Source organism: Callithrix jacchus, chromosome 1 (assembly GCF_049354715.1).
Source record: "Callithrix jacchus isolate 240 chromosome 1, calJac240_pri, whole genome shotgun sequence".
Taxonomy (NCBI): Eukaryota; Metazoa; Chordata; class Mammalia; order Primates; family Cebidae; genus Callithrix; species Callithrix jacchus.
The window spans coordinates 116530261-116555177 of NC_133502.1; the positions used below are offsets into that span (position 1 = coordinate 116530261).

The 24917-nt window shown below is 34.6% G+C and overlaps 1 protein-coding gene across 36 annotated transcripts in view; it reads right to left on the bottom strand.

Moving 5' to 3' along the window:
- Positions 1–24917, bottom strand: part of PTPRD (protein tyrosine phosphatase receptor type D) — a 2336513-nt gene that overhangs the window by 1765728 nt on the left and 545868 nt on the right. The gene's annotated exons all lie outside the window — the stretch shown is intronic.

A 24917-nucleotide genomic window follows, 5' to 3' on the forward strand; every position in this document is an offset into this window, starting at 1 on the left:
AAAATAATCAAAATCCTATGTTTCCTACCAGTTTATAAATCCATAGTTCCTTTGGAGGGGAGCAGTACCATTTACCTCCTGTTACTTCAATTTGGCAAATGAAGAGCTCTCCTAGATGGATTTGATATTTTATTGTATTGTGTGCTAATAGTAAATAGCTAAAATTCTAATGGTAGCTGTTTCTAAAGAGTCTTACAGATTTTAAGAACTGTCATCAGTGTTCAAAAATATTTTCCCCAATGTCATACATCTTTCACAGAGCACTGATGTAATTTTAACTTTATTCACGTGGAAACTTAGACACAAAAGGAAAACAAGCAGTGAGATATCTAATAATTCTAATACTAGCATTTAAAATTGACTGCTTTTTATATGTCAGCACTTACATACATGATTATTAATCCTGAGACTGTGAGGTGGTATTGTTATCTCCTGTTAATGGTTAAGTATTATTATACTTAGGAAGGATTAGAGACTCAGAAGGTAGGTAAATTGGCCAACGTCACTTCATTATATAATGGTAAAGCTCTAATTCAAACCAAAGCGTTTTTTACTCTAAAGACTACGGTTTGTCATTATTCATTACTCATATCCTTATCTCCCACCCCAACAGCACGAATGAGATAGAGGCAGTGATGACCTAATAAATGTTTAATAACTATGTCTCTGGATGAAAAAACCAGGATTGTAGCATTTGCCAGCCTCTCTGGTGTAAATACTCCCATTAGGGTCAATTTCAAGCTACTCATGTGATGTTACTGAACCCGAAGTTGGGAAGAGATGGCTCTTGGGATTTTGTGTTAGCTGACTCTAGCACCATACAGAATCTCAATTCAAACTTTTCCTTCTATATTTCTGATACACCCTGATTTCCTTTGCTCCAGGCCTTCCAGTTCTGGTTAAAAAAAAAAAAAAATTGGATTCAACAGGTATATTTAAATTATCAACATATCCAGGACCACTGTTTATAGAGTTGTTTTTGCTTTATGAGAAGGACACCTGGATACAGGAGAATGCATATCACACAAAGGGTACAAATTGATCTCGGCTTACATTCCAAATCTACCACTTGCTGGATAACTGAATGTAGAAAATATGGTGAAAAGCCTTTACTTTCCTGGAACTTGGCTTTTTTCATCATAAAAATGCATATAGTAACCCTATATTAATTGCCTTTAAGGTGAGTATCATGTATTAATTGCCTTCAAGGTGAGTATTTTATATATAAAAATGTGAAGAAGACATAGAGTGTAAATGATATTGGTGATACTCTCCTGATCCTTTGGATTGGTCTGCTACACATTCCATGCTCTTTTACACACAAACTACTTAATTTCATCTGCAGAGTATAAGAAAAAACACAGAAATAACACAGAGTTTCCAGAGGCAAGAAATAAAATGGAGGGGGCTGTGTTTTCAACCACCAATCCGTATTTACCCCTCTTTTTTCAGCTTTTCTAGGTTGGTGGGAATTCACTTAGGATGATGGCAAAATATTAAGAGATAGTTGTAGGTTATAGGAACAAACCTCCTTGGAAGGCTGAGGGGTTTGCATTAGTTTTAGTAGAAGTTTCGGCTGAAAACAGTAGAAACTTCCTTAACATTTAGTTAATGAGAAAAGCAAATAGTTAGGGTTTGTGTGGGACTTTATCTGAATAACTTAACCAACGTTGGTGCCAGATGGCCCTCTCAGAGGGAGATCCAAGGGGGATTACCCATTAATGGTGCTTACTCTGGGACCTGGAAACAAAAACTTTTATCATTCATAAAACCACTCTTTTAATTATGTTAATTATCCACAAGCGTGTTGACTTTTAAATCTATACTGAATAAATGTGAGAAGGAGCAGTGAGTAGGGGTCCCTTAGCTGCAATCGCTCTTTAGGAGTAGCTGATGACCTCACTAGCCCACTCAATTCACTGGACTGTGTGTGTGAGTGTATTTATTCATCCATTGCTGAGTCAGGGTTTGCAGGACAGACTTCTGCAGGTGGAGATCAACGTCTCATAAGTTAATACATAGAAACTGATGTAACCACCAGAACTTTTGATGTATCTTTACTCTGTGTCTACTACCTCTGCTAGGACTGAACCGGCATTTCTACTACCAAGTTGGACCAGGTGGAAGGCCACTAACAGTGAAAAGAGAGTGAAATGCCAAGAAGAATGAGCACAGAAATATACTCTCCCGTTTTTGCACTTTGTTTGGTACACATGTTGCCTTTGTATTTTTGGCCCTTTTAAATGCATCCAACATTTCTACAAAGAAAAGTGATATTTGAAATAAAAGCCATCCTGTGCTTTTGTAGACTGCCTTCAAACTTCTTTCAAGTTCAGCTTATTCCCACTATATTAGCTAGTTTGTTTATCATTATAATCTTTACCCATCAGCAAAATTAGTTCTTTGTCCTCTTTTGGCTGCCAGATACTATTCAACCTTTTGGATTTGGCAGCTTGCTTTTATTGTATCAACCCATGGTTTCTTCACGAAATTGCTTTCATTATTCTGCCTATCCCAGTGGCACTGTGCAACTTCCATTTATCTGACAGGGAAGGGAGATAAGACATTTCTCCCAGTCTTCTGAACAGACACAGGCTGGAGAGGGCAACCCAGACTACAAAAACCCCAGACTATAAGAAGGCAACAAGGTCAATGAGTCTCATTGCTAAGCAGAGTGCAAACAAGAAGTTGCTCCCTTTGTGATACTCAATTACAATTCCAAGAATTTGAGCACCTGCAAGAATCAGGCTGTGAACATTAGCCCCTTGCTGGTTTGTACTGCTATACTATGCCAGGTTCCCTATTGGAGTTGGATTTTCTCCTCTACATACCTTTCCAAACTGCCTGACCATTTTTCAATTGTGAATAGCTCTAGTGGAGTTGATCCCAGGATTTCTCTAGAGAAAATAATGCTTTTTCTTTCTCTCACAAAACCAGATACAGTTATTCAGACTTATGGTGCGCAAGTCTGGTGTTTGATCAGTTAGCTTAACACTCAACCTAATTATCCACTGAGACTTGCCTTTGTCCCCAATACAAAAGAATTTCAATTTTCAAATTAAAAAAAATAAAAAGTAGTTCATATGAATGAGTCATATTCTTAGTTTCAAGGAAAAAACAGAGATAGTCAAGAATCAGAAATCATAAACCTTAATAATTATGACAATTATGAAATGAACAAGCTGATATGTGTTGATATGTTTCTGTATCTTGCTTCGATTTTTTCTTCTTTTTTATAATTAATGTCTACTAAATTAAGTATTCTGTAAAGGAAGAGATCCTGTGTATTTGATACTTAGCACACATAGTATAAATGATGCGTTAGTATACTTTTTCAAAATACGTCCCATGAACACACTGATTATTGTTAAAACACATATTCTTGTGGTGAAACAAAGACCTATTGCTTCCAAATTTTTAGTGTGAAGTATGGGAATATGAAAGATTCATAATAAGAAAAAAGGTAATTCCCTTGCTGTATAGAAAAGGAAATTACTAATATAGGATTAACATGTGGTTCAGTTCGGTACAGAGAGGAAACCGGTTTTTATGCTGGCTCTTCTGGCTTAGGCAATAAACTGTCCCTTTTATCCATGTTTTTGTCCATTGCACCATTTTTGACCCCTGCAACTTTTCAAGCTTTTTCTTTCCCTCATTACTATTTATTTTGATTACTTAAACAGAATTCAAAGAAACGACAAAGTCAATGAAAGAGGATTATAAAGTGTATTTCTAACCTTTGTATGTATCTCTTAATAAAATTAATTATAGATTGTAATTTCTTTAAGTTGGGTTCAGCATTTTTGTAGCATTGAGAGTAAGGTTTAGCACAATAATTTATGCATCTCTATGAAAGATTTTCAGTTCTTTACATGAGAAACGCTGTGACAGAAAGTAACACTAAGAATAATTAAAACATACATAAATTAACACCATTATATTTGAATAAAATTAAAACATAATCAGTTATGGAGAACATAAAATTACATTACTATATAATTCTTTGATTACATTTTAATAATAGAAATACTTAAGAAAATATTTTGCTTTGGATTTTTCAAAAATTTATGAAATCAGTCTTTACATCAATGTTTCTTGTTAAAATGACGTTTTCAATTACTATTTAGTAAGTTTTACTATGTGTGAGACCCTGCCCTGGCTACTATCGTATATATTATAGCTAATTTTTAAGCCATACTGTTAGGAAGAGATTATTATTATCTTATTTTGTAGATTAAAAAAACAATAGAGCCGGTTGGGGGAGCTCACACCTGAATCCCAGTACTTTGGAAGGCCAAGGTGGATGGATCATCTGAGATCGGGAGTTCAAGACCAGACTGACTGACATGGAGAAACACCATCTCTACTAAAAATACAAAATTAGCTGGGCATGATGGCACATGCCTGTAATCCCAGCTACTAGGGAGGCTGAGGCAGGAGAATTGCTTGAACCTAGGAGGTGGAGGTTGAAGTGAGCTGAGATTGTGGCATTGCACTCTAGCCTGGACAACAAGAGTGAAATTCAATCCCAAAAAAAGAAAAAAAAAAAAGTCATGAACCCACAAAAATCCCTAGAACTAACAAGTAAGTGTAGCAAGTTTCAATCGATATTGCCAAGATGTCAATTTTTCCCAACACGATTATAAATTTAACAAAATTGTCATCTAAATCCAAGCAAGATATTTTGTATATATGGACAACCTGACTCTTGATTGTAAAATGTATGGAGAAAAGCAGAAGGGATAGGAAAGCCAGCACAACAGTGAACATGAAGAACAAAGTTATATGAGTTACCCTACTTGATTTAAAGACTTACCATAGAGCTACTATAACCAAGTCAGTGGGATTTTGGTGAAAGAATACACACATATCAATGGAACAGAATAGAGGGCTCAGAAATAGATCTACACAAATATAGTCAACCCATCTTTGAAAAAAGAGTAAAGGCATTTCAGTGGAAGAAAATTGTTATCACAAATGGTGCTGAAACACGTATGTTCATATGCCAAAGAACAAAAAAGGAAAGCAACTAGACATAGAGCTAATAACTTTTATAACTCACAACTCAAAAATTAACTACAACAAGGATTATAGGCCTAAATGTAAGATAAAACTAAAAATTCTATAGTAAAACACAAGAATATTTACATGACTTTTGATTTGGTGATGAGTTTTTAGGTGTAACACCATGAGCATGGTCTAAGAAAAAATTGGTAAGTTGTAAGAAGAAAAAAGGTAACCATAGACTGCCAGAATACATTTGCAAATTACATACCTAATAATGGACTGGTATATAAAATACACATAGGATTCTTAAATTCAACAATAAGAAACTCCTCAATAAGAAAAGCAAGCCATTCAAAACATATGCAAAAGATATAGGTGGGAAGTAAGTATATGAAAATATGCTCAATATTTCCCATCAGGAAAATGCAAATTAAAACAACAATGAATCATCATTATATATCTAGCAGAGCAGCTAAAATCTGAAAAAATCTTGATAATATCAACTGTTAGTGATGATATGGAATACCATAAACTCTCATTCATTGCTGGTGGAAAGTCAAGATTGTACATGCAGTTTGGAAGACAGTTCTGTAATCTTCTACAAAGCTACATGAAGTCTTATCATGCGATCCAGTTATCACATTTTTAGTTATTTACTAAACTGATTCAAAAATATGTAGCCCCCTAAAATGTGCACTAAAATGTTTAAAGCAGTTTTATTCATAATTTCCTTAAACTGGAGGCAACCAACATGTCCTTCAGTAGGTGAATAGACAAGCAAACTGTGGTATAGCCATAGAGTAGAAAACTTCAATTATAAAAGAAATAAACAATCAAACCATACAAAACATAGACTAATACATTTTACTAAGTGAAATAAACCAGTCCAAAATGGAGACAGATAAAACTATAGCAATGGTAAAGAAATCAATGGTTTTATGGGGGTTAGTGGAGAGGGGAAAGTTGAACAGATGAAGCCCATAAGGTTTTAGGAAGTGAAACTTTACCTTGTGATATCATATTGGTAGATGTGCAGCAATATGCACTTGTCAGTATTCATAGAACAAACCAGGATGGAATGCTGACTGTAATGTAAGACTGATTGTATTACAAATTTATGAAACAATCTCATTGAAGGGCATGGGGTGAGTAGAAGGTGCTGACCTAAGTAACCTAGGAAATGAATGTTGTCTCTAAAACTAAAAGCAAAAGAAATTTCACATAAATACTATACTATAGTTGATAAAGTTGTCTGTCACTGTCACAGCTATGAGGGGCCTACAGAGACATGATAATTAAAAATGGTATTCTGGATGGGATGGTAGAATAGATACATGATATTAGGTACAAATTAAAGAAATCCAAGTAAGAGGCACTTTAGTTAACAAAAGGGAAAGAAATTTCTTTCCCTTTTGTTAACTAAAGTGCCTCTTACTTGGATTTCTTTAATTTTTAAATTCTCAAAAATCCCAAAGTTGAAGGATGGCAGCTGGAAGATGTTTGGTGACTAGTTCCCCTGTCTGTTCCTCTGCTTTTGAGTACAGTTGTCTTCCTACTCTGAGGGAAGAGGCCTCATCAGCATGCATTGGACAATGCCTCATTTCTACATCATTGACGGTTGTCAATAGTTGAGGAACTAAAAGCCTCTTATTGGCAAAATCTAGATTATTCAACTAGATGATGTCACATTTATCCTCTACTCCCTTTCGTGAGTGAAACACTATATCGGGTTCAGAGGATTTTTGAAAGATTTTTCAATAAGAGACTAATTTTATTAAAATATACATTAAAACTTTTATAAATATTATGGACTGACATAACATTTGAAATCAGCATAGGTAAAAAGTTAAATAAGAGAAATTTCAATTATTCTTGCTAAGAGGTAAAGTGCACATAAAATACTGTGGTGCTTATAATCATGTTTATGACCATCAGCTAAATATCCTCCAGGGTGAACCTTACCTCGTGTTAGCTGTTGCCGAATTTGTGTGGAGGTATTTCAGATATCCCCCACAAGTTCAGTTATTCAAATGGCCTACTCAATTCTGCTGCTGTTTACTGGAAAGAATCATGTCATCCTAAAATATTTGGCTCCTCTCATTGGCCTGCTCTTGTGCCATTTAAGATCATGGGCCAATTGGCTTCTTTCTCATCTCTGCAGGCTCCTATAGTGGCCTGAGAACATTTAGATAACTATAATATCCACAGCAATGCAAAATAGCCTGTAGTTTGTCAGCACAAATCCAAAGCCCTTGCCATGTCTAGAAACACAGAAATAAAAGAATATGGCTCTACTCCAGTCCCTCATCACCCACCAATGTATTCAGGGTGTTATTGGCTCAGTTTGGATCTCTGGAACTTCTAAACCTGCCAGAGGAATAGTACTTTTATCCTTTTTAAAAGGTGTGAGAACTTTAGAGGATCTGATTAATGCTTTGGATGCTCTTTTCAGAGACAAATAATGCACAGACACACTATGTTTTTCACTTGATTTCATGATGTTTTCTCTGATCCCACTAAAGCCCATGGATAGCAGTTAATGTCACCAGTTTTTGAAGTTATTCAGAAATTCTTCTGTACCAGCTCTGGTTTAGAGGAAAGAGTGGGCTCCTGTGAGCTTCCTGCACATGTTGTGCATTCAGCTTATGTTTCCAAACCAGGGTAGTGGGAGGGAAATGATAAGCTATGCTGAAGCACACACAGTATATATAGCATCAATCTGAAGCCATCTGAAATGTTGTAATATAGCCACCATTTCAGGCCTCCAATAATGATGGAAGCGTTGTTTCCCTAAACCTCTTTATGGAGGATTTTTATTTCTCCAGGAGGTTTTGAGATATTTTACTTAGTCAAATGATTTTGGTTTTCTTTCCTTTCTTTTCATTAAGTGAGGAGATAGGTAGGAGAAGAGAGAGAAAAAGAAAAGTTAAATAAATCCCAAATCTATATATTCATTCTCTGAATATATATTAAGTGGATTTAATGGAGAAACAAGCTATTGGTGCAAATATTAATATTTGTATCACATTAAGATTTCCAGTGGGTTATATTCATTTCTACCAAGGAATAAAATACAGTGAAATAAGGCTCGTATCTTTTGTTTAGTACTTGCAATACCTACATTTATTTTTTATTACTGAAAACCTACTTGTTAAAGAAGAGGTCCCCTATCAAAGGTGCATAATTATTATCAGCTACGAACAAAAAGTAAATTGTTCGATATCTACTTTTTCCCCATCTTATTTTTATAGTCTCCAGGATAATTTTATTTTAAGTAAAAAACAGATTAAATGCATATCCAAGCCAACTATGAAAGTAAATTTACATACTTGATTGCATGCTCATTCATTTTCACAGTACTTCTCATTTTGTTATTGACATAACTTTTTATAATTTACTTATATACTTTGTTATTTTATGAAATAAATAATATTTATATTAATTCATCATTTATTTATTGTTATGATAATGGGAGATTTTCATTATTTTTGTTCACTGATAAATCACAAGTGTCTAGACAGTACTTTGTACATAGAAGTTACACAATAGATATTTGCAGAATGAATACATTATTGTTTACATCTTTGTTTCTCTCATTTTTTGGGGTATGGGGAGAAATTGGTTGTGTTAAGGATAAAAGTAAGTTATTATATAAGACATACAGTTCAAGGATCTTTGTAAAATTAAAGCTTTAGAGTCTACCTTAAATTTTAACCATACTAATTTAACAAATAACCAAGGGCTGAGGTTCTTTTCATTTCTAGAATCATCTATCCAAGATATCTGCTTCATCTTCTATAGCAATATGTTATTAATATGTTTTCTTCTACATAAATGCTTTAAAGTCTTCATATTCACACTTTTCTTTCTCTGGAGTAGCAAAAATATTCTACTCACAGTATCTCTCTGAATCAGTTTAAGTAATAGCCCATTATGAGTTTCTGACAAAGGTTATTAAATTCTGGCCTCAATACCTCCATAATGGTTACCAGATCTATTCCCTCTTCCAATTGTCACTGCCAACATCTTCATATTCCCATTATTTATCATTTAAACTACTGTATGTGTCCCTTTTGTTTCTTGAGTTCAGGTTTGAGTGTCTGTGTCATCACTGCCTGCTACCTCTATGCCTGTCATCTCCAGCGTTATTTCCAGTACTTCCACATATACTGCTACAAGCTGTCTTCCTGAACCACAGTACTCATTATCCTATAATGCTTAAAAATCAGCTCGGGAGAAAGGATTAAGAGCAGGTGTAAACCTTATCTCTGTGGAAAGATTTTCTCAGATTTACCTTTCTCAGCTATGTTTCTTTGGAAATACAGGAACAGGAAACTGTGTTACTAGGCATCATTGCTTATTAACTCTGACTGGAGAAATGCATCTGTATTGGGAGGACTGTGAATGGACATATAGACCCTGAAGGTCTACATGATAAAACTCTACAAAAACATACAGTAAATGAGAAGCCTTAACCTCACTGTTATAGTGCTTCTTGGAAAAAGCATGTCCATTGAGCAGATCTGTTAGCTCCTCTCACTGGCTGTCACATAGGAGCCTTGCATAGGCTGAAATGACCATCATCCACTGTGGGGTCTCAAACCTTAAAACTGAGCAAACCCCCTGTGCCATCTGGGAAGCAGTGCCAAGATGACTATAAGAACTCCAAAGGAAAATGTATTGGATAAAGTCATGCTAACATGCTCTTCTTCCAGTCTTAAATCCTTTTTTTACACCTAAAGAACCCTAGTACACATTACAGCTAATGGTGCCCTGTGAACTTGAAGGTCAGTTTGAAACCAAGACCATTGCTGCGTTTGTAGGGTACATGCTGCAGCACCAGCACCAATGATTCTTTCATTGCTTATCCATGTAGCTTGGTACATACTGTGTCCAACCTGACTTCAACATTTTTTCCTTTTCCTTGCAAAACCAATTCTGATGTACACAGCTGAAAATAAAATACATTACAACCAGAGACTTACTATAAACACCAAGCAGCTTGTGGTTTGAATAAAACTTCACTTTCATTTAATTTCTTTCCCATTCCTTATACACAGTGCTTGACAGAATGTTATGTAACAATTATGTGAATGAATTACTGACATAGAAATACCTGTAGCTTTCTTTTGGTAATATTTTATCATCCTTTTCCTGCTCACCCCTTTTACCCATTATCCCTACCATCCATATCTAAACATGTTACTTTTCTGTAAAATATATCACAGGCTTCACATATTTCCAGTAATTCATGCAAATGTACTGTAGCTTCCTAACTTCTGGTTCTCAACATTCATTTGCTTAAGATTCACTTGTGAAGCTTTTAGAAACGTAGTTTTTTAAACTTTACCTCTAGGATTCTAAAATTAGAGCTAGATTCGGACTCAGTATCTGCAATTAAAGAGTTTGAAGTATTTTGAAGTATTTCTTACTTTTTTAAACTTTTAGGTTCAGAGGTATATGTGTAGGTTTATTATACAGGTAACTTGCATGTCACTGGGGTTTGGTGTACATATTATTTTGCTATCCAGGTAATAAGCATAGTATCCAATAGGCAATTTTTCAGTCTTCACCATCTTCGCTTCCTCCTTTCTCAAGTAGGTCCATATGTCTGTTGTTCCCTTCTCTGTGTCCATATGTAATCAACATTTAGCCCGCACTTATAAGTAAGAACTTCTGGTATTTGTTTTTCTGTTCTCAAGTCAGTTCACTTAGGATAATGGCCTCCAGTTCCATCCATGATCTCATTTTCTTTTTAATGGTTGTCCAGTGGAATCTGCATTTTAAATAGCCTTCTCTGTTAATTCTGGTTTTGGTCATCCACCTATCATAATCTTAGTATTACTATATTCTAAGTAACTTGTGGACACCACATTAATCTTTGTATCACCTCTACATTTGCAAATAGTAATTGATATATTGTAAATTCTCAGTTTTGATGAGACTGAATTATCTACAGAGAAATGACTGCAGATGGAATAATTCCAAGGACCCTGAGAAATATTAGAAAATAATCTAGTGGGTAACTCCAAAATAATAAAGAAAAAAAAATCTTTAAACATAAAGAATAAATCTCTAAACATAACTATATATCTTATACCAATAATTATGCAAAATCATAGATCTCAAGGTTAGAAAGAACCCACCCAGGGTGAGGCACGATGGCTCACGCCTGTATTCCCAACACTTTGGGAGGCTAAGGTGGGCGGATCATTAGGTCAGGAGTTTAAGATCAGCCTGACCAACATGGTAAAACCCAGTCTCTACTAAAATTACAAACATTAGCCGGGCATGGTGGAGTGCACCTGTAATCCCAGCTACTCAGGAGCTGAGGCGGGAGAATTGCTTAAACCTGGGAGGTGGAGGTTGCAGTAAGCCGAGATCATACCACTGCACTCCAGCCTGAGTGACAAACACAGAGACTCCGTTCAAAAAAAAAGAATGCACCCACATAATCCTATCTAGCCCTCTACTCATTGTTGACATCATTAAATATCCCAGACAGGGGTGTTTGGTCATCTAGTATCTTCTTAACTTTTCAGACAGTGAGTTAATCATCATTTACCAACTTCATAAAATTGCCTGTATAACAAATCTCTACAGTTCTCTTCTGGTTACTCTTTCAAAATTTGCCTCCTAAAAATTTATATTCAATGTTTCTTCTTCTTTCTTCTGTAAAATGTCTGCTTCCTCTTTCAGGTGATAATTCTTCAAATATTTTAGAGATTGTTTTAGTATTTTCCCCCTACACATTTCCTCCTGACAACATTAAATATAAGACATGGTTTTCAGACTCCTCACCATCTGGTTGCCTTCTTCTGAAACTTTTCTGGTTGAACATTATCCAGCATAAATCTACTTTCAATCATTAACATGAGTAGAATGTTGTTTTCTTTTTCTTTTTTCATTGAAATTCAAGTAATTACATGCAGATAACTTTCAGATCTTTGTATTTTACACCTGAGTGTACGTGTATTTTAAAGCTTAACATATTCCCTTAAGAGACAAAAAACTATTTTACTGCTATGCCTCCCTCTAAGCTGATTTCAAGTACCCATTCTGGAAAGACAAAAATGGCACTGGCCATCTTCTGAACTCCATGTTTGCAGGTTAAGGTTGTGCCTTCCTGTCTCATCTAGGCTGATCTGATCCAGACAGGCATCCCACTGCAGCTACTCTGATGGCTTTACTCTTCCAGATGGCAAATTCACTGTTGGCCATGTATGCAGGGATTGCATTAAAACAAATGATAATACTCCTTTTAAATCCAAATATGTATTGGCAGGAATGAAATACCAAGGCCACCCCTGGGTTGTTGTTTTTTTATTTGCTTTTTTGTTTTCCCCTTCCCTGAAGCATCCAGGCAGGAGGCACTCCAGAATCAAGACCCTTTGTTTTTCACACAGCTCCTTTTCACCATGCCACCACACTGCCACACTGAGCGCAGGCATCAAGGATAGAGATTTGGAATTTATTTCTCGCCTTGCTGCCAATACTATGATATTGAATGAAATATGGTACCTTGAAACCAACCCTGATTTCCCTCATTTCAATTGCTTTTTTCTCTTAAACCCAAGATCTTTTATAGCTGTAAATCTTCATGCTCGTTATTTTGTGAGTTGGCTTTCGATACATTAAGTTTCCTTTCCCCACCTTTGTAGTGTATACTCAGCAAATGCAAAATCATTCTGAAATCTACTGCCAAATAGGTTTATTGTCACCGACCCTAAAGGATAGGGAATGCATATGATCAGATGTTTACTATGAATAATTGTCAGTGAATACATGAATAAAACTTCAGAGTATGCAAGATAATGCAATCCTTATTTCTTTTTTCAGCTTGGGATGCACAACCCCTTCCCAACAGATGTCACTGTCAAATGTGTGGACAGAACAAACAAGGAATTTTGTAAGAGTAGAGAACACCACGTAGGAGACAACAAGCACAAGTAGAGAAGAAGGGGAAAATTCCACTAATGGAAGCAAAATCTAAGTGCAAAGAGAACAGCATACATTTAAATGATAAGTTAAGAAAGCTCTCTGTAATAGCCTGACTACATATCCTCTAAAGGAAACTAGTTTCAAATCATCACCATTATAGCTGGTAGCACAGAGTAGCAAAACAGTTCACACTAAAGGAAAATCAGACAGCAGCAGGCAAATCCAAAATAGAAATAGAAGTAATGACAATTTCACCAGAGGACAAAATGCTGTATCTCCTTTATTAGACTAAACCTGAAATGTTAACACTGTATGCAGAGTACATGTGATAGGGAGGCATTGGTATTCAAACCACTCGTCATTGCTACACTTTAATTCAATCATAACACAAGGAGAAAAGTAGAGAAATTAGGAATGCATTAGAAGGAACAGGAAAATGGGGAATGTGAAGAGTGACAAGTTCAAAATGCTTAAACTCCTTAAACTCATAGCCCTGGCCTTGCAGAAGACTCATATTTATTTGTCTGAAACCATTAAGAAACATGTTCTACATATGAATAACAGTATAGTTAACATAAAAGGTTTTGCCTTATCTCAATATTAAATGCCAGATAGAATCTATTATCATACACATTATATATATTTCTAAAAATGAAAATAAACCTCTTTCTTTTCTTTGTAAAGGTTCCTAACTAGGGAGGCAAAGAAAAGTAGTGAAATACTCTTTTATGCTCTTGACCATTTAAAAGCTATCATCTTGAAAATTATATTTCTGGCAAATTAGATATACTGTGATTGTTATGACTATTCTGAAAACATTACATGAATATTGTAACAAATACTTCTGGTAATAATTAAAATAAATTATGACCATAGATTTTTTTCTTGCCTATTCTCAGGAACATTTATCTCTTATTTTAAGAGACTGTAGGTATACCATTTGAGCATTTTATAATATTTCTTAAACTGTAATACCCAAATAACTTATATGAAATGTCTACTAAAAATATTACTCTTTCTCTCTTTTTTTAAACCTGGTATTTTCAGCTTATAGTTAAGGCATAAGGATAAATAAACATGCTTCTAGTTAATTCTTTGAAAGAACTATTAATTCTTAAATTTATAGACATTATTTTAAATATTAGGAATAACTTTCAAAATAATTCTGTAACACAGCAGTGTGCTTGTTTAAGATCCTGATACACACCAATAATTACATTGTTACCTAGATAATGAAGACTTTGTTTTAAAGATTGGAATCAATTATAAAGGAAAAGGAATGGGGGTTGCAATTGGATTGAATGTTTGGGTCCACTCAAATTTTATATCTTGATATCCTAACCCCTAATGTGATGATAGAAGGTGAAGCCTTTGGGAGGCAATTAGGTCATGAAGGTGGAGCCCACATAACTGGAATTAGTGCCCTAATAAAACAGACCTTTACAGCTCTCTTGCCCTCTTTCTGCCAAGTGAGTAGATGGCTGTCTGCCAGCCAGGAAAGGGCCCTCACCACAACCTGACCATGCTAGGGCCCTGATCTGGGACTTACAGCCTCAGAACTTGGAGAAAACAAATTCTGTTGTTTATGAACCACCCAGTCTATGGTACTTAGTTATAGCAGCACAAGCAATGGCTAAAGTAAGACAGGGATGTTACTGTGTATTCACCATAAGGAAATAGTGTTGGCTGTGATGTTTTGGTGTCACAAATAGACGGAGTTTCTAAATCCACCAATTTTATTCAGATTTTAAAATTTTTCTTAGTTATAAAAATAGCTGAGTACTTATTAATCATCTGATTACAGTATAATGCAGTCATATATCTCTCATCTGATTATTTATACTATAATGTAGTCATAACCAGTATTTTGTAATAAGCTAAAAAATCTACACTTATGCCACAGAGGAATTTAGGAGAAGCTACATTTATTCAACTTCAATTGGGCTGACTATAAAGGTTACATCTCCTTAAAATAACAACAATAAATCTGTGTGTAAGTGACTTGGTTTGGAAGATGCTAACATGTTGGCTCCATACGAAATGAACCTCTTTATTATAATCCAACATTCAATGACAGCATATATCTTCTAAGCAATTTCAGAAATCCACATTCCTGGAATTAATTACTTAATTAAGTTAGAATAATAAATGTTAAAGTATGCAAATATAATATTTGATTGATTAGTTGGTACAGATTTAGAATTATCTTTTTCACCCTTATCAAATGGATTGACACATTTGACCTGTAACTTGGGGATGCCCCAAATGTGGTCAGTATGCACAGCATATCATAAGAGCAATCATCTTATGTAAGAGTTGCTGCTTTGACGCTGACAAGGCATGTGCACAATTATGTTGTAGAGTGTGGGTCTACTGATTTATATGGCTACAGGATGCGCCAGCAAATACTTCTGTCAACTGGAAATTAGCAAGTACTGTGAATTACAAATTACAAGACAGAAAGAGAAAGAGAGGGAAGGAGACAGAGATGTGAAGTTATATAGAAACTTACTATGCATTTCAAGTTTGTGCATTTGAGAGGTTATAAGGCCAAAAAGTAAGACAAAAATGATGTCTGAGCCCTACTAGTCTCCTTAAATATGTGGACTTAAGAACAGCTGAAAAACGGAATATGTTGCTTGATGTTTATTTAACCATGAGAGAAAGTATTTTATTAATTTAAAGCAAGGAGTCTGTACTAGGAAGGAAAGCCCACCCCTTTCATCTAATCCTCATCTACACACACACACACACACACACACACACCCTACATATTTTTTTGGGTTGTCAATAGGAAAAGTCTATTATTTGTTCGCATTAATGATTATTCAGAAGAAAACTAATCAACAGTTCCTACTTTAAGAAAACAACAACCACAACAAAGACTCAAATGTCAACATTAAAGATTGTTTTCTCCTTCTTTAATTTTTTCTCATTTGAAGTTTTGAACCTATATAATTAAATTCCACATCTATAATACTTTTTCTTTCTTCTCTCTGCTTCTTCATTTATAGTGATATTCTGTACCTTATAAAACATACCCTATCCTTAAAGACTTTCCTGATCCTCTTAGTTCCCCAGAAATTGTTCTCTCCTGATTTCTTATAATACAGCCTATATAACTCACTCATATATGATATCTTATTGTAATAGCTTGTCATTTTACGTTGTATTAAATTTGGTCTCCACTTGGATAAGAAGTCCCTTTACAAATAGGTGCCTAGCCTTATAACACTTAAGCATTCTCAATGCCTGTGTACATTTTCATATACACAGATTAGATTTTCAACATATGACTGTATGAAAAGGACATCACATGATACACAATGCTTGCTGTAAAGAGAAATAGATAATACTTCAGACTGATTTGCTTCTCAAAGCCTGGATAAACTGTTAGAGAGCTAATTTTTATCAGCAAATTCATGTCTATAAGACACATTTTAATAAAAGCATAAAGTTTTAATGAGAACTTATTATATAAATGCAAATTCAGGTTTTTAACAGTAGAAGATGACATAGTAGAAGAAGCCCTCACAAATGGGTCAACACCAGGCCAACAGTAATCTATACTCATCTAGAGCAGTGGTTACCAACCTTTTTGGCAACAGAGATGAACTTCATAGAAGGCAATTTTTCCATGGAAGGAGTGGGGGGTAGATGAAGATCATCAGGCATTAGGTTCTCAAAAGGAGCACGCAACCTAGATCCCTCACATGTGCAGTTCACAATAGGGTTCATGCTCCCTTGAGAATCTAATGCCACAGCTGGTCTGACAGGAGGTGGAGCTTAGGCAGTAATGCTCACTCACTGTGGACTCACCTCCTTCTGTGTGGCCCAGTTCCTAACAAGCCTGTGACCTGCACCAGTCCATTGCCCTGGGGTTGTGGAACCCTGAATAAAGAACCAAGCTCAAGATTATACTTGGTCACTTAATGACCATGTGACTTTGGATAGATCATTCAAAGTTCCTAAAATCTCCTAAGCCTCTATATCCTAACTGTAGAAACACAGTAATAAGCATTGTAACTATGTCCTAGGTTGTAAGTACTAAGTGATATAAGTAAAAATACTAGTATGTTATAATGTTCCATAATTTTGTAAAGTGTTGATTTGTTAGAAAAAAGGTAGAGTGATTTTTTCAGCTATAACATTTGCATGTGTAGCTACCTCTTCTGAAGCACAGAAAGTATATTTTTAAATTTTGTTTCTCCAAAGATAATATAAAGCCTACTTTTTAGTTACTATGTTGGAAATCTATGTCAAACTTTCAAATAATGAGATACACCAAATTGTATCTCTGTTAAATTGTGAGAAGAATGGAAGAAAATATAGGAATCTATACTACAAATAAAATGAGAGAAGTGAAAAAAAATCAAATCCATGATTAAACCAATTTTTGTTTATCATATATTTATTTATAACTACACCAGAGTTTTAACCCACTCACATATTATTTTGCATTAGTAGCTATGGCAGTGTTTACTGAGTTCTTAAGATATTGATATAATTTCCTTATATGTATCACTAGCTGGAAAGAATACTTGGTTATTGAGTTTGGAAGTCAACAAACTCTTTTTAGGTTTACAAGACACACAACTTCGCAAGTCTGCCTCCTGGTGTGAAAATAGCCTTAGATAATATGTAAAACATCAGTCATGGTTGTGTTTACATCTTTATTTACAAAATTCAGTAGTAGATTAAATTTGGTTTACAGGCTATAGTTTCCTGGCTCCTTTTTAGTTCAACACAGCATTCTTAGAACATAATACATAAATCTTACAGAAACCCTAGCATACATACAAAATCTCAATAGGAGTCTCAGCTCTGTTAGATAAAAACACAGGATGATGGCATGAAGGTGCACAAATATAAACCACAGTAATGACTAGAAATAGTCCAGAGAAATAAATATCAATGTCTGGTTTTTTTTTTTTTTGAGACAGAGTCTAGCTCTGTCACCCAGGCTGGAGGGCAGTGGTATGATCTTGGCTCACTGCATCCTCTGCCTCCTGGGTTCAAGTGATTCCCCTACCTCAGTCTCTCAAGTAGCTGGGATTACAGACACCCACCACCATGCCCAGATAATTTTTGTATTATTAGTAGAGACGGGGTTCACTATGTTTGTCAGACTGATCTCAAATTCCTGACCTTGTGATCTGCCTGCCTCAGCTTCCCAAAGGGCTGGGATTACAAATGTGAGCCACCGTGTGTCACCGTGCCTGGCCCAATATCAAGATGTCCTTTGGTGTGTGGTATGGTCGGCCAGTATATGAGCATTCATTAGGAATGGTTACAAAATATTTCAATTTCTCCTTCATTCTCTTTTAATATTTCTATTTGTACAGTATTATATGTATCATATTTGTGTAATTTATAAGTAAATATATACTAATTTGTGGGACGCAACAGCCTTTTTCACCTGATGTGGCAAGAATTTTTTAAAATACTACATCAGTGGAGCCTAGAAAACAAATAAGTTTGAAGTTCCTAATTAATAATATTGACATCATGGTGAACCTGGTCAAAATAATTTTGAATATGGAGGTAATACACTTATTTATAACTGCTGGAAATACTTTTAAGCAATAGGAATAGCATTGAGGATCCTAAGCCTGTGACAGAAAGATTGGGTTCTTCACTGAGACACCTTGTTTCTGTTGGTCATTTCATCTTTCTGCGTTGACAAATAAGACTCCAGGCAGCAAAATATGTAATGAGAGATGTAAGCAGAAAAGGGAAAGAGATGCTGATCATAAGCGAAATCTCAGGAAACAAGATACAGAGAAGAAAAGTGAGACACTGATGAAGAATACTGGTGCCTGCCTGTGCACGCCTCCCACAACAATCACACACATTCATAAAAAAATACACAATTCACCTGCACACACACACACACACACACACACACACGCACAAAGACAAAGATGGCTATTTGCTCAGCAGCAACTCCTCAGATAAAAAACAAGTAGGTAAAATCATCATTTTGCCATTTATTTTTTAGGTAGAAACATTCTGTCTTATCAGTTTCCTTAGAGCACACCGGTAACATTGGTAAATGTTTTTCAAGAATATTTCAGGGCAGTATGATGAACTACCGACCCTACTCTCTAAGTCTCTGATCCATTAAATCTAATATGATATCAGTTAAATAGATAAAAACAAAATAAAATCCTAGTAGCATATTAAGCAACCAGTGGAGGTGCAATTTAATGACTATATGACCAATCCAATTGGATAAATATAAATTATTTGCTAGGATAGCTGGAAAACAGTTTAAAAATGATATGACTATAAATGTGTAAGAATTAGTAAAGGGTTTGGTATATTTGAGGCATATAATGAGAGCTAAAAATGGGTGAATTTCATAGTGAAAATGCAAAGTCTAATAGTAAAAATTCTAAATATATCATTTGTGTTAACAGTGCTGTAGACTTATTTGCAATTTTAGATGCATGCATGTGAACTTCAATATAAAATAATATATGCCTGATCCCCCATCAGTACTACACTGTCTGGGAGTCTGTTTCCCATAGTACCATACAATTTATCAATAGTAGAACAATTCAACTACTGTCTCCTTTTCAGCCACTGTTATTGTCACTGAAGGAAAATTTCCCATAATCCGGAGCTCAGTCCCTTAAGTCCTAGTTCACACTATTGCCTTTCTCAGTACTATAGAGTGGAAAGAGAATTCATTTCATATTAGACAGGTCTGTGCTTGACTTGAAATTTCTGCCCCTCTCCAGCTGTTATGAGCTTGGACAAATAGTTTTAATGCTGTGATCCTCATTTTAGGCAAGTGAAGAAGGGTTCCTTGCTAATTATGAGGATTGAGATTAAGTTCAAGCATGCAGGTCCCATGTCTAAGTACAGAGGCAGTGCTGAAGCAATCAACTGCAGCCCTCAGAAGAACTCTCTAATCCATTCTTTATTGTATCTTGTTTAAGACAAATGAAACAAAAATCCAAACACAACCTTGCTGCTGCAACTTTTCTATAATTTTAGGAGACAGGTTCAAATCTCTGCTCTACTATTTACAACTTAAATGCCTTTTGTGTATGTGCATATCCATCTATAAAACAATCTATAACATTTAATCAATTAATACACATAAAAAGTTTATAGACGTCTCCACTTTTAGGAAATATTAAGACTGTGATTTTTGACTTCCAAAAGGAATCACTTAATTTAGGCCTCAGCAGTATCATTTGCTGATAATTGAACTAATCTGCTATAAGCCTTTAAAAAATTTCTGGGAGAAATGTTTTTCAGAAAAAAAAAAAAAATCAACAATGCTTTTTTTTCCTCAAATACATTTTAGAGTTTTTTCTTTAGAAACTGAAAAGTAGTGTAATATGCATAATGAAGAGTTAGCAAAAAGTTACACTTTTCTTAAACTAAACTTTGTACATACATATATGCATATTGCATTCATTTTATATTTAAAATTCTTCTCCCAAATGGAAATGCTCATCTTCACTTTGGTACAAAGATAGCATTAGGACTGAATTTTAAGTCACTAAAATTCTGAATTTACATAAAAGTAATACCTACAAGTATTATTACTAGATGTTCCAATAATGCTAAGTAAGTTTTTACGGTATCTATTGAAGATGTGGGCAACTTCTGCTTTCAATATTGATCCTTCAGAGTGTAGTTCATCCATTATAATACTATAACTACAGCCTCCTATCAAACCTGAATGAAGTGTTATCAGGCAGAGAGGGACCAGGAAGAAATCTGGTAACACTAAGAGACTAATATTATAATAACTGATCTTCCGGAGTGCTATGAGAACTCTCCAAAACATCCCTTCACAGAGCACCCAGAGGAAATTAAGTGTTCATCTTGCTTTGTAGGTGGAAACGGGTGATTCAATGTTTTATAACTGAATGTACTAATAGAATATGAGTGCTTAGTATTGCAACAATTATTATGGGAAACCCTTGGCACCACTATACAAACACACAGGCATTTACTATGAGGGAAAATAGAAAGTATCACAGTAACTTTATCCAAAAGTGTAAACTTGTCCTTATGGAAAATTTATAAGATTGAGACTTTAATGTAATACTTCTTCTGTAAGTATCATCATTTTGCAGACTATGAAATCTGTCTCTACTGTTTGGCAAACTATAAATTTTTCACAAGATACAATCAAGCATATTTCAATTATGTGTCCTAATATGTTTGCAAAACTTAGGATGAATCACTTTATGACAGTACAGGCAACTTCTAACTTCTTATTTATGTATTCATCCATTCATGAATTTATTTATTCACTGAATACTTATTAAGTAACTAGTTATAGTAAGAAAAAAAACATTGTTTCCAAACTTGCAGTTAGAGACAGCCATCTTTTTTTCTACTGCAATAGCATCAGGCTAGATTAAATCTTCATGACAATCCACAAAATGAACTTTATACCTACCAAAGTATATTGCACCAGTAGAAAATTTCATCTTTACCTAAGCACCATGGCTTTTCATAGGAAAATGTAATTGGGATTTCCAGCTGTGCTGAAAGAACTGAAATACACCTCTATTAGAAACAATTCTTCAATATCTAAGACTTTCATGTCTATGGACCCCAAGTACACATCTCAGACTTATGATCAGACAACAGGACAAATGATTTAGTGTTAGGATCCTCTTAGAAAACAAGATATCGTTCTTGAAGTATAAAGATGAAGAAAGGCAGAAATGAGTTTCATATCTTATTAATCTCTTTTCTGTCTATATGGAAGAAGGTGACTCTTTAGGTTCATTTCATCTTCAGGAAGATAAAGGAACTGTAGTTTTATTGAACATAAGATGTCTGTAAGGTGGGTCATCAGTCAAGCATTACTGATATTTAGCGAAACTAATCAGTCTCTCTTGTAGTTTTCCTGTTTACAAAATAGACAGAAACATTTTTCCTATTTACATCTTTGGATGTTATCAGTCTTGTATAATACACATAAGCTGGTCAGCATCTTAGTCAATCACAAAATATACTCACTAAAGTTTAATTCTGAATGGATATGGTATTCCTTTTTGGGTGATGGAAATATTATGGAATTTTGGGGGTGATGGAAATATTCTGGTGGTGATGGCTTCACAGCCTTCTGAATATGCTGCTACCAATAGATTGGATGCCTAAAGTGGTGAATTTTAGGGGCCAAGAAAGGAGGACCAATTCAAGCTAGGAATCAGACAAGCTTGGACTACATAGTGAGATCCCATCTCTATAAAAATTCTAAAAAACTGTCCAGCATCATGGTGTCCCTGTAATCCCAGTTACTTAGGAGGCTGAGATAGAAGGATTGCTTAAGCCCAGGAGTTTGAGGTTGCAGTGAACTACGATTCTGCCAAACATTACAGCCCTGGTGACCGACTGAGAATCAGTCTCAGAATAAACAAACAGACAAACAAACAAACAAATAAATAAAATAGTGCATTTCATTTTATGTAAAATTTTATTACATCTCAAGTAAAAACAAAAATGTTTAATTATGGTAGTATTTATGATAACACAAGCTAGTAATTCAAAAGATCTTGTATATGGAATAGACTTATTTTGCCTTCTTGTTTGCATTAAAATTGTATGGAATGTAAGTCTGTAAAAACTGTTTTGACACAGTAATGGCTATCCTAAGATTGAATTATTATAATTATACCATAAAATGTAATAATGGTAGGTAGAGTTAGCAACAGGAAGGATTAGAAGAATGTGAAAATAATGATGAAGTCAACTGGGTTAAAAAGATTTGCTGTGATTTCATGATCATGATTTAGGTGATTAAGTATACCTGTATATTGCTAAAAGTAGTCAATACTGAGGAATCATACAATAGAATAAAGTATAGCTTCTAAGCCAATTGAGCTACTATTAAAAAGGTAGTCAGCCGGTGGCTCACACCTGTAATCCCAGCACTTTGGGAGGTTGAAGTGGGCAGATCACCAGGTCAGGAGATTGAGACCTCCTGGCCAAACAAGGTAAAACCTAGTCTCTACTAAAACTACAAAAAAATTTGCTGGGTGTGGTGGTGCGTGCTTGTAATCCCAGATATTCCAGAGGCTGAGGCTGGCTAATCGCTTGAACCTGGGTGGCAGAGATTGCAGTGAGCTGAGATCGTGCCACTGTACCCCAGCCTGGTGACAGAACAATAATCTGTCTCAAAAAACAAACAAACAAACAATCAAAAAAACCCCGGTGTCATTGGGAAGTTAGTAATTTAAATAATTCCTAATATTTGGAATTCAGATTGTACTTGGGCCAAATTCCAACTTCTCTACATGTATTAAATGAACTAGGTGAGGGGCATGGAAGCATACAGAAAACTTGGTAAAATCTGTTAGTTCAAAGGTAGAGCCACCAGACATCTGACTGTGTGAGCTACTAACCTACTATTTCAAACATATAATGTCATTAAAAATATCCTAAGAAAGTATTTAAAAGTTAAGGTTATTAATGAAATAGTCTATTATTTAGATCTATTTTTCACAAGACATGTCAACACATGCATAGAGCAAATTAATTGCTTATCTTCTCTGGAAATTATGGACAGTTCAAAACATACTTCTTAGTAAAACTGAGCATATCCATATAGTATAGTAGGAATTTCCATCTCAGGAACTGTTATTTCATTTTTTAAAATCTGCTTTTTCCTTTTCATATTTAAACAATTTTATGGTTGATCTAAAGAACAGTGTCAAAAATCTAAATTTCACTGACTAATGATTTAGTCCTTATTCATTCTACTGTCAAGAACTTGAGACAATTTGGAATCAGCCAGACAAGCTTATTCACAAAGTAATAAGTCATTCAGCAGAATTTGATCAACAAAATAAAGAATTAAAAGTATTCAGGTCTCAAACACTATAGTGAAGGATGTATATTGATTTGTGACAATTCTTAAAGGGAAAAATCTGCAATGGAAATTCTTTAAAACTTCTGGGGAAAAAAGAGCCATGCAGCATGATTTTAATAACTTCATTTTGGTTGGTTACAGTCAACTATTTTTCATTTGATATATATTTTTAAAGTTTCATATTTGTGGTAAATGGCAAAATACTCACTTGAAGCCCAAAATATTAAAGTATATGTTTAAATCAAAAATCATCAACTAAGAACTAGATTAAATAAAGTAAATTATTCTTTAAATGTAGAAAGAAAGAAGTCATTATCATATTACATTTAGTTGGTCAGGATCCAAACTTATTTACATGTTAACTCAGAAATAGAATAACATATTACAATAATGACATCTTTTGATTGGCAGCATTTTTCTTCAAAAAATATAAAATCTTAGTGTATAAATCACCATGTTATATGTTAAACTGTAATTTTTGTCTTACACAAATCTAAGGGGGACACACACACACACACACACACACGTGGTAAAGTAACTGTCCAGAGGAAAATGTTGCCTCATTTTCTATTTCTGACATTAGTCGCTTCTGTCATACATCATTTACATAATTATACTTGGTGAATGTAAAAGAAATAATGGCAGAGAATTCCTCAACAGAAAAAATTCAATGAGCAATTTTAAAAATGCAAAGATTATAAAAAGTATGTAAGATTTGAACTTGAATTTAGAATTTATAAGATGTATTCAAGTACTGTTATTAATTACTGCATAATTTGAGATAATCTTTTAACTCTTTCATAAAATGAAAACAGCGATTTGTGTCTCTCTGGCAAGACTGGGATGTCTCAATAGTAAAAGGAGAATTATTTGAAAATGTATCATTGGAAATAGTTATGAATTTTAGTCACTATATTTAAAATACATCCCTCTACTGACCAATTCATTACTGAACTATCCAGTACTGGAAATTGCTTTTTAAATTGTTTTGAAAACATTAGCAAGTAGAGTTGTATGTGGAAAATATAAAAATACACATTTCAAATGAGGTGAGTGGATCACGAGGTCAGAAGTTTGAGATTAGCCTGGCCAATATGGTGAAACCCCGTTTCTACTT